Here is a 10,401-nt window from a genome sequence, read left to right as displayed (position 1 = left end):
GGGGGATGGGGGGGGACGGGGGACGGGGTGGGGTGCACAATCCTCTTTCATGGGCAATAAACCTGTGACAGGTTTGGGAGCGGTTTCTGGGCGTGCTTGGCTCTCAACAGGTCGATCCACTGGGCACTGCTGAGACAGAAGGAGCTTCAGGGATGCTTTCTACCAGCATCCAAACCCAACACCTCGGGCTCCCCTCGGGGCTGGCCCCAAAGCACCCCATCCCCGGAGTGCTCTGCCGCGGTGCCGGCAGCAGCCCCACTGGGGTGACGAGTGCGTAAGGGCTCTGCGTGCCCAGCTGTGCCTCAGCGGCAGCAGGACCCAGCAGGTTAACGGGCGGCTCTGGAAGCCCCCAACAACTGCAAATGATCAACCCCAGGGGGATTTTCTTTTCCCTCCCCTAGGCTCTGGAGTCAATTGTCAGCCCCGCTTTTACAGACACCCTTGTCGGCAGCCCGGCTATGCTTTTCTGCTTCGGAGGAATTCCTCTAAAACAATAATAGTGACATTGTTCCTCACTTTGCTGGCGGTTTTATAGGGCTCACGTTGGAGAAAGGTGACCATGGCTGCCTTTTGGCCACATGTGTTTACACAAGGAAATGCATGTGGGTTTTGGGGTGGCGCCTGGAGTCAGCAGCCGCTCTCTGTACTCCTGACCCTTACAGAGCTGCTTTCTTGCTTCTGGGTACATTTACTGCACTCCAGATGTGAGCTGGCTCCAGCAAGGCTGCGGAGCGCCAGGGATCTGGCATCCCCAGACTCATCAGTCCGTGGGGTAGAATGCCATGGTGGTTGTTTTAAAAGCTGTAATGCGTCTTGGTAACACATCATGATTTATTCAGCCCTTGTTTGACAGGGCGCCTTTATCAAAAGCTGATGCGAAGCCCGGCTGCACCGCACGCTCGGGCTCAGTGTGGCTGGCTGGCGAGGGGCGGGTGGGAGCTGGTCCCTCCCCCGGGACGGGCTTTCTGGAAATGTTTCTGCGTGGGGCTCCCAGCGAGGTGGGTCCCCACTGTGCCACTCACCCCAAGGGGCTGCATTTGGGAACACCCGTGCCGGGGGTGCACCTCCGCAGTGGGGGTCGATTGAGATGTTGTAGAGACGAGCCCTGAAGGGTGTTTTGAGAAAAGCAGTGCCCCTGTTGCCGGCACCGGGGAGCCACGGGGCGGCAGGACGGAGCGGGGTGACGGTCCCACGTGCCACCTTCTCACCTGGCAGAGCCTGGGCTCGCTGCTGGCCTTGCTCCAGCACACACGAGAATCACTGAAAGGAGGGGAAAGAAGTGAAAAGGGAGTTTGGGGAAAACCAGGGCAAAACTGGAGCGGAACGTGGGCAGCGGGGGAGCCCCGGGTGAGGCAGAGCACACCAGAGCCGGAGAGTCCCTGCCTACCTGCAGCTCCCATCACCCCGCCAGCTGCCCTTTTGCTAAAACCCATGCTTTATTTCATTCTTCTGCCCTTTAACCGAATAAACCACAAAACACAGTTATGGGGGGGAAGGAGGAAGGGGGCACAGTTTACAACCTGAAAGTGGCTTGCCGCTGGCCCCAACTGGCAGCGGAGCCCCAGGAGAGCAAACCCTGCCTCGGGGTGGGGGCCACGGCCAGGAGACCGGCACGGCGGCTGGCAGGCACCCGGCGAGGCGGGGGGTGAGCAGCCCAGGATGGGCAGCCGGCCCCGGCACGGCAGGGATCCCCAGCCCCGCGCCCCTGCTCCAGCCCCAGCCTCCTCGCCTGGTGCCTCCGAGGTGCCGTTCTCATGGGCATGGACGGACACGGGACACTTTAGCCCAGGATTAGGAATGAGCCTTTGGTTTACAGATATTTATTTGCTTTTTATCATAATGGGAAAAAAATGAAACAGCAGATAGAAGAGGAAGGAAAAAAAAAAAAAACCAAAACACCCCAATCTGGGTCAGGATCTCACACTGGCTAGTTCACTTCACAGTTTAAGTAAATAGTTCTCATCCCAAAACCCTTCAGGGTCATATAAATGTGCCTCTTCGCATGGAAGAGACTATTTTGATAGTAGCTGGGTGCCTGATGAATTTGCAACTTTCCCAAACTGTCGGTGTCTAGAATATGACTCGGTTTTTCACAGTGAGATATAAAATCCTATCAATTAATCTAACTTTTATTGCACCTCTGGGGCATGAACATGATGTTATTTAAACAAATGGTTCCCATTACCTTCAATTATTTTATAAATGTTTTTCAGTGATTTATAGGCTTCTATTAAATGGACAATATACTTCTGTGCTCCTCGAGGGGGTAAACAGTAATCTAAGGGCCTGGGCTTGCTGATCTTTTTTTTTTTTTTTTCCTTTTCTCCTTCCTTTTCCACACGCATAAGAGGCTGCCGTTTAATTAACGGGGAGGTGGGGAAGAGCCCGGCCAGACGCCCTGCTGACGGCTGCCTTCACCAAAGCCCGGTGTCCCGTCCCCCCCCGCAGCGGGGCAGCAGCTCCCTGCACTGACACCCCATTTGCACCGTACCCCGAGGGTGCTGCCCCCCCATTACCTGTCTGGGCCCCCCACCTGCCCTCCCCAGGAAGTCTCCCACCTTTCCCCTCCGAAAACCCTCACGCTGTGACAGGCCTAAGCAGGGGGATGGTTATCCTGGATTTTCCCCCGCGTCTTTGCCCACCAGCTGCCGACTGGAGCAGCGAGCGAAAGGGACCCCCCCGCAGCTGGCTCTGGCAGGGCCGGGCATCTGCCTGGGGTTGCCGGGATTGCTCTGCAGTGCACAAACAGTACAGCTCCGCTTCTGCTAGGGAAGGGACAGGGGCATTAACATTTCGCTCCTCGTATATGACTGAAGGAATCTCTCTTGCGCGGCAGATCTCCCTGCCCGATGGAGGAAGCTCCCGGCCGGCCGCTCCGTGATGCCTCGTGCTTTGAGGACACACGACGCTGCCATCCACAGCCACGACATCCCTGTTCCCTCCACAGCTCACGGGGACCGGCAGCCCTGAGCCCCAACAAGGCCAAACGCTCTGTCCCAGGTTAGTATGGGGCAGGGACAAGAAGTCAGTTTTTGCAAACCCAGGCCCTTCTCCCAGCATTTTCATTCCAGGCTGGATTTCTGGGGAGGCCAGGGAGGGTCAGAGCAGCAGGACGAGCCAGCGATGGGGATGGCGCAGAGACCGCTTATCTCGGCGGGGGTCACACCGGGACGTGGTTTCTGGAGCAGTGACCCCGGCTGCCACCCCGGCGCATGACCCCATCCATCTCCCTGCCACAGCGCTCCCCTGCTAACCCTCAGCGCCGCACGCTGACAGACAGGACGGCAATTAAGTCCTCGCTGAACTAATTCACTTGAGCCTGTCTACATTTCAAACAGCTTTGGAGATAGGCTCTGTTTACAGAGCCTGCCGCAGTTTATTATTTTTCAGGGGGTGTTGCATGGAGCGGGGAGGGGAGATGTCATTTGGGGAAGATAAATAGGGCAGAAGACCCTGTAAAGACAAAGGGCTGAGCATGGCCCCGCTCGGCCTTGGGACGGGGCGGCTCTCTGCAGAGGGAGCAAGAGAGGATTTCCCGGCTCCGAGGACGTGCAAAGCTCGGTGCATGCACCTGGGGGCTGCTCCCAGCCGTACCCCAGGCCATCCCAGTGCCACTGGAGGCAGGAACTGCTCCAGCACAGGGGTACTTGGACGGGCTCCAGCTCTGCTAACGACGACGATGATAATTTATAGGCAATCTCCTGGCACAGCAGGGCCCTGGCTCCACGCACGCCCTTCTCCCTCCTGCCGCAGCGGCGCGGCACGGCACACCGGGCGCGCAGGAGGGAGCCGTGGAGGTTGCAGGGTGTCCCACGCCTCCCTCCTCGCTGGGATCTGGCACCTCTTTGCCAGCCATGGCGCTGGGGCCACTACTCACCATCACCACCCTCTCCCCTAAGTCCTGCTAGGTGCAAGACAAGACCCCTCTCCCCAAACCGGTCAGGACAGCGCAGCTCGACGCCAGGCAGAGGATCGCGTGGTGTGACTACAGCCACCCTCAACGTGCGTCCCCGGGAGGGACGCCAGGGAGGTGGGAGGGCAGAAGCGGGGGAAGCCCCTACGGGAGAGCTGCCAGGTTCAGGGAAAGGGGCCTTTCCCGCAAGGGAAGGTTTGGGGAGCCCTGCAAGGGTACAGCCAAGGAGGTTTTCCCCGGCATCTCTCTGCAGGGGGTCACCGGGAGGAGGACACCTGGGCAGGCCTCTGCCCCACCGGTATGGGGATGCTGCAGCACCACAAGTGTGCAGGGAAGCCCAGACTCGCCCCTGCACAAGCTGGGAAACCACGGCACGTGCCCGACAGACACGAGAAGGGGAGACGGGACAAGCTGCTGGGGCCACGCGGGAGGTGCCCGTCCGACCCCCCCAGGGCTCCCGGCAGGACCCCAAACCCCAGGACCCAGGCACCATGCGTGCTCAGCCCCTCCGCTGCCCAGCAAGCCCTGCTGCCCTCCGCCACCCCCCCTCAAACCCTGCTGGGAGGTCCCACCAGCCACGGGGGGCTGCCCCCCTCCCCGGGCGTTGTGTTACCATCCTGCAGTTCTCCAAAAACAAATCCTTGTTTTCCCGAAAGGCAGATACCCGCCTCCAACCCGGGGCAGCACTTTTCCAGCAGCCGGCCCTGGATTTCTGCCTCGAACTACAGGCACGAGAAGCCTGCCTCGGTCGCTGGCAGACCCGCCTGCTCATTTTTCTTGGCGAACAACGACTTGAAGTTGTTAAACCATTGAAAATAGCTAATAAAGTTTTGCTTAATTGAACGGCGCAAGGCCTCACAATGCCGATTGTCACTTTTTCCCTTTGCCTTGCACTGCTGTAGCATCCCAGATGGGAATTATCCAGCTCCTGCTGAGGAGGGCTGCAGAGGCACAGATTATGATTATGATTATTATTATTATTATTAATCATCATCATCTTTACCTACCCCCTTGTCTTTCCTTTGCTTAAATCAGGTCATGTCTAGAAGACAAAAACACTGCTTGGCAGTCAGGATTTGGAGCGATACAAAGGGGTGTCTTGTCTAAAAAGACTGGCCGGGAGTCAAAGCAGCGAAGCGATGGCTATCCAGGGCTGTTTGCACAGCAGCAACTCCGAAATCGTATTTCACTGCAGCAGCAGAGAGTCTTCATCGGATTTCTCCAGATTTCAGCTTGGGTCTATTTCTCGCTGCAAGGTTATTAAAAACACTTGAACCTGAAACAGTCTCATTGTGTCCACACGTTTGCTATTTATTATTATGAATAAAGGTGTCAGGGCCATTAAAAATAAATTGGAACAGGTAAAAAATGAGCAAGAAATAAAAGGATATGGAATGATTGAAAACACCCATCCCAGCATCCAGGGCTGACGATTCCCACTCACAGGAATGTCTTCTGTGCTAGAGAGAGGGAAAATAACTTCTCATTTTTCTTTTCAACCAAACTGCATCCTTTTCCCAGCTGGGGATGCTGGGTTGCGGGGAATGGAAAGAGGAAGAGATCCACCCCCCAGCCTCAGATCCAGCCGCTACTGGACTCCAACCGGGATTAGTGCCGGCACACATTTGCTCCCACCAAGGGATGCAAGTGCAGCGTCTCACAGGCACATCACCCGCTGCAAACCAGCCGGCCACCAAGCAAAAACCAGCACGTTCTGAGTGCTCACAGGGGCATTCGAAAACCCCACCGGCTCGTCAGAGCCGGGCAAGCAGTTTCTGCAGCAAAGCTCGGTGGTGGCGGTTTGGCCAAGCAAGAAATGATGGGTGAAAACACCAGCAGAAACCTGTTGTCACCTTCCAAAGGGTTACTGGGGCAGCACCTCCATGCCCCCCTGGGAGCAGGTCCCGAGGTGCTGGCTTTCCTTCTCCTCCCCGGGGGAGGCAGGGCTGGGATGCACAGAGGGGATCAGCACTGGGGTGGAGATTACAGAGGATGCACGTGGAATGCCGTTAAAGAACAAAAGCCTAAAAATCCGTGGTTAGGACTGAACTGTGGGAGCTGCTGGAACAGACAGGGTTCCAGCCGGGGCAGCAGCAGGCACACCGAGGAGTTAAACAGTTGGGAACAGGCGCTTCATTACATCACTCTGTTCAGAGCATCTCAATTACTTGACATTCTTAACAATCTTTAAAAAACAAACAAAGAAGGTGCATTCTGCTCTCGTTCACACCAGGACACATCAAAAATATAGGTGGTGTTGTCAACAACCGCTAAAAATCTGTGCTTGTGGAATTAAAAGTTAGAGTTGTTCCCAAAAGCAAGACCTCTCGGCTCCTACATGGGAAGACACAAAGTGCAAGTTACAGTGGAGCATTTGGTAAGCTCAGGCTCACCTACACACAGGGGTGGGCAACTTTTTGCCTCCTGCCAGACGGGGTGGGCTGGCCCAGAGCACCCCTTCGCTCCGGCAGCCCCTGCCACCCCTCGCACCCCCCCTTGGCATCCCTGCAGCAGAGCCTGCCCGGGGCTGGAGTGGGCTCCCACCCCCTCCTTCAGGTCGCCCTTCTTGGAGCAAAAGCTCCCAAGTGGCTAAAAACCAGCCAGTCAGCACATCACCCAGCTCTTTGTGCCTTTCACCGCAAGTTATTGGCGAGAGTATTAACGGGCTGGAGGGCGGAGGCACCACTCAGCGGGGTTAGGGACACCCCAAAGCAGAGTCCCCCCATTAGTAACGGTGGGGGCAGACGAGCCAGGTTTCAGTCCAGTGCCTTGCCGATGGTGGGACAGCCGAGACTTTTGGGCAAGAAACAGCATGAGCCAAGGCACGTTACCTCAGCACCACTGCTTCTACCAGCTGATCTGATAATCCCATTAAAAACGCCGCTTGATGATTTCTCCCTTCCACAAACCCAGGGCAGTTCACACCCATCGCACCAGCCGCCCTCATCCTCTATTAACGAACTCCCGTCGCCACTCTCCTGTCTTCAGACCGACACCAGAACCGCACTACTCCACGCCACGGAGTCCACCTCAAACATGGCTGTACTCAAGCGTTTGACTTTTACTGATGCCAAGGAGAAACGATTTGGCAACGGGGCACGTACGGCAGCAGGAACAGAGCACCTGGCGCAGGAGCTCTCTGCCCCGTTGAATATCACTGCTGTAAAGCAAGTTGAGGATGGTTTTAGAAGCAGCAGGTCAACGCGTCCAGATCATGTGTCCTTCAGGTGGTCTCTGTGAAGAAAACTGGGATGGTCTTTGCAAGGAGTAACAAATCCACACCTTGATGTTAGCTGAATACTTGTTAATTAATAAGAAAGAGGGTGCTGAAAACCCATTACCACACTACTGCTTCCCAGATACAGGAGAGATGCATGCTTTCTCCAAGGCAACAGGAATCTGTACTTCATCGGGGCGATTTCATTATTTTGCAGGTTTCACCCAATTTATGACTCTACAGTCCCTCTTGTTTCATTTCCCTTCTAATTAGCATATGCAACTGTTGTGGTTGCATTGCAGCAAGCCAGCGGAGACGAGCAGCAAAGCAATCCTGCAAACCGCGCTCCAAAGGGGATGCAGCGAGGTGCGCACCAGCGGCGGGGGGACCGCAGCCGGCAGCGGTGAGCGGAGCCCAGGCAGCACCCACGTCCCCGGCTGGGCAGAGCCCGCCCGCCCGCCGGTGCACCACAGCTCGGGCCAGCGTCACATCGTGAACGCTGCGCGGACTCGTGCATTTCGCACTTAGGTCGCCACTGGGTTCCGCTTACTTCGGCAGTTCCCGGTTGAGGTGAACTGCTGCTCGAGAAGGATAAAGGACGTCCCCAGCTCAGACGCGCTGCCGGCAGGCAGATCGGAGGACGCGGGCACACGGACGCACGCTTCTCGGCCAAGCGAGGCAACCTCCTGCGGCACAAACCCCCCGTCCGCCCAGCCCTCAGCTGTGTGCCAGCACGGTCCTCGTGCCTCCGACCCCGCGAGGCCACCCAGCTCGGGGCCGTGCATGTCGCACGCTGGAACGCGAGGCACAGGAGGAGCTGGTTCGTAGGCAAGTCATGAACAACACAGGAACGGAGAGGGGGGGAACCAACACAAAAAGCCGAGGGTAGAAACAGCGATCTCTGGGCTAAGATTCTCACTTACAAGCAGCGTGATTGTGGATCATACAATAAAAACCACACAGGTGGGGCTTATCAGAGTCACTCCAGCCTACACTGAAAAATTACAGGTTGTAACGGCACATTTCTGCTTTGCAAAATGTCATTGCTTGTAAACACAGATAACAGATCTAAACCACAGCACGCAAACTGATGGGACACCACCTTACTCTGAGAAGCTGGTTTAAGTCTTATTTCCTTAACTTTATTATTGTTATGATTATTATTATTATTACAGGTAATTATACACCCCAGGTAAGAATGCCACAAGGCTATCAGACGGACGGATGCAACCCGTGGATCACACACAGGCTGTGCAAACAAACCCAAACCTGGCGGGCAGGGGCAGGACGGTGCGTCCCCGGGCAGAGGCACCGAACGGAGCAGCCGATGGGAACGCTGCCCTCCCGAGGGGAATGCAATTCGTTAACTAAGAGCCCTTTCACACCCCCCCCGGCTCTGCAGCAACAGGGAGGATTTTGACAAGCGAGAAGCAAAGGCTGCCCTGGCCTTCTCAGGTTTGGATTTGTGTGTCGGTGAATGAAATTATGGCCCCCAATTTCAGGAGCTCCTGGTCAGCGCCCAATACAGCAAACATCTCCCATGGCGATACCTTCAGGGTTTTTTTTCAACCAGAGCTATAAGCAAGCTATGTGTTTTGGGGGTTATTATTTCAGTGAGCGTTTGGCCGGGTTGACTGTCCCCAGTGAAGCTGCCAGATGTTGGACAAAGACACCACCTTACACCAACCCTTCCAGCCTAAATGGAACTATTTTTGTCGAATCCTCCCTTTTTGCCCACGCCCTTAGCACCTGTGGCTTTCAAACCTTTCGTAAGAAAAACCACCGCCATAAGACGAACTCCCCGACTGCATCTCACCCCGAGCAGCTCCGGCAGCGGTCCCAGGTGACAGGGAACTCGGAGCTGGGACCACTGGGGGAAGCGGAGCCACCACAAGAGAGGCGAGCACGACGCCTTCCCCACGCACACCCTCCCCGCGCTGCTGCGCAAGGAGCGCCGGCAGACCCGTGACATCTTCTCAGGTTGTGCTGCAGTTAAGTGAAAGGAGACCGAGGAGAACGGCTGCACTCGCTGCGGGCACCAGCCCCGAGGTGCAAACTCATCCCCTGGGACCGGGCCCCAGTACACTCGGGTCTGTGGAACAGCATCTGCCTCCGCAAATAAATATCCTGCGCCTCCAGCGGGACCTGGCTCTGGATGTGAAATGCTATTTGGTTTAGGGCTAGAGCAGGCCAGGTCTTGGGGAACCGAAGCATTAAAACCCGACGAAAATGATGGAGAGTGTTAGAAGGGTCTTGTTTCACGCCAGTGGGACACCAGAGAGGGTCATTTCTCATCACTCGTGTTCGAACACCAAAGCTCGTGGGTGGCATCAGGAAAATTTCAGGAGAGCCACGCTTCAAAAACTCATTGGTTTTTTTAGTACATGTAATAATTAAAACCACGGCTCTACATGCTGGATTTAGTGAAACCCTCCCCCTCAGGCAGGCCTGCACAAGCCAAAACCAAGCTTAAAGCGAGTGGACAGTGACCCTGTAGAAGAAGGGACGTTGAAAGTGTTTTTGTTGTACTTGTGGGGTGAGGGGAGGGGAAGGGACCCAGGACCGCGTTCTGCTGGGAAGCACGATGACATCCAGGGAAGGAAGGGAACACTCTCAGCCTTCTGGCCTAAATTATCTGCTAACACAAATAATCAAATTCCAGGGACCACACTGCTCTGGCGCCACTAAACCAAGGGGGAGGCCCGGCCCCAGCGCTGCACGAGCAGGTGGCAGCGTCTGACCCGCTCAGGATACTCAAGTGCGACATACAAAATACTGATGCTCTCTAAGGAAGCCAGCATCGCTCACAGTATCGTGGGAAGTTTTTAATGGCTCGCTCAAGGCAAGGCCTCTAAAATGTTTATATTAATACTTACATGTTGGATAGCCACTCATTTGGTCTCAGCTGGAAACCAGTCCAAACAGCTGAGAAACATCTGGCCGCTAACCTTGGACAACATCTAATCTGGTAGCCCAGGGATTTAAGAGGTCTCTTCAGAGGGACAGAAGTCTGGCAGATACCTCACCGAGATCTCTGTTCTGCTGCAGTTGTTTCTCAAGTCCCGCTCACTGCTTCGGGATGACACATACAGCCAGCATACATCCTGATCCCATTTACACAGCATCTGAGTCTCCACGATTGCAAAAAGCTGTAATTAAATATTACTCCTAATTTCCAGGAACGCTGCTGAAGGTGTGCGCCAAGGGGAGAGAAAGCAGCTGTTTGCCAGCTCACAAGGACACGCACCTCTCCATCACCCTGCCCAGCCTG

Source organism: Grus americana, chromosome 17 (assembly GCF_028858705.1).
Source record: "Grus americana isolate bGruAme1 chromosome 17, bGruAme1.mat, whole genome shotgun sequence".
Classification (NCBI taxonomy): domain Eukaryota; kingdom Metazoa; phylum Chordata; class Aves; order Gruiformes; family Gruidae; genus Grus; species Grus americana.
The sequence above is the reverse complement of the archived record's forward strand: the minus strand, read 5'-3'. Positions refer to the sequence as shown.